Source organism: Hetaerina americana, unplaced genomic scaffold (assembly GCF_022747635.1).
Source record: "Hetaerina americana unplaced genomic scaffold, ioHetAmer1.1.p SCAF_533, whole genome shotgun sequence".
Taxonomy (NCBI): Eukaryota; Metazoa; Arthropoda; class Insecta; order Odonata; family Calopterygidae; genus Hetaerina; species Hetaerina americana.
In genome coordinates, this window is record NW_027287132.1 from 85,717 (window position 1) to 86,347 (window position 631).

The window sequence follows — 631 nt, forward strand, 5'->3', positions numbered from 1 at the left end:
CAAATAAAAGTATTGTATCACATATAACGATGACCGATTTTCTATGCATTTGAACAAATTCACTCGTGAACGCTCACTTTTAGACGGCTGCCAAACAAATACTAAACAACGTGGGGTCTTCAAACTTGAATCATGTACTTAATAGATTGCGTACTTTCTAATACGGTAATATTTTTCAAACAACTACTGCCGTCTCCAGTTTAGGCCGGGTACTTGTGGGACCACCCTCATAAAACAAAGGCACAGGAGTTTTCCAGAAAGAAAAAGGCTAAGCCTAGCATCGAAATAAGAGATGATGAGGAAGATAGGGGAAGTGAGGGAGAGGGGGGGAAAGTGGAGTGCTGGTACAAAAACCTATTATAGTGGGCTAGGGGAGGGGAAGGGCATTTATTCATTTATTTTCAAGCATCATTCACATTCAGCAGCGGTGCCAATTTACGGTGAAAAATATAGCAAAAACATGAAAGCGGACAAAAGACAATAACAGTTTAACAGTAAAGAACAAGAACCAAAGGTGGAAAAGGGGAAAAATTTAATTTGTTGAGAGGTGGGATGGGAGTTTGGGTGGTGGAATTATTGCATGATACATTAAAAGGATGGAGGGTGTGAATTGGGGGAAAGTGAATTAAGA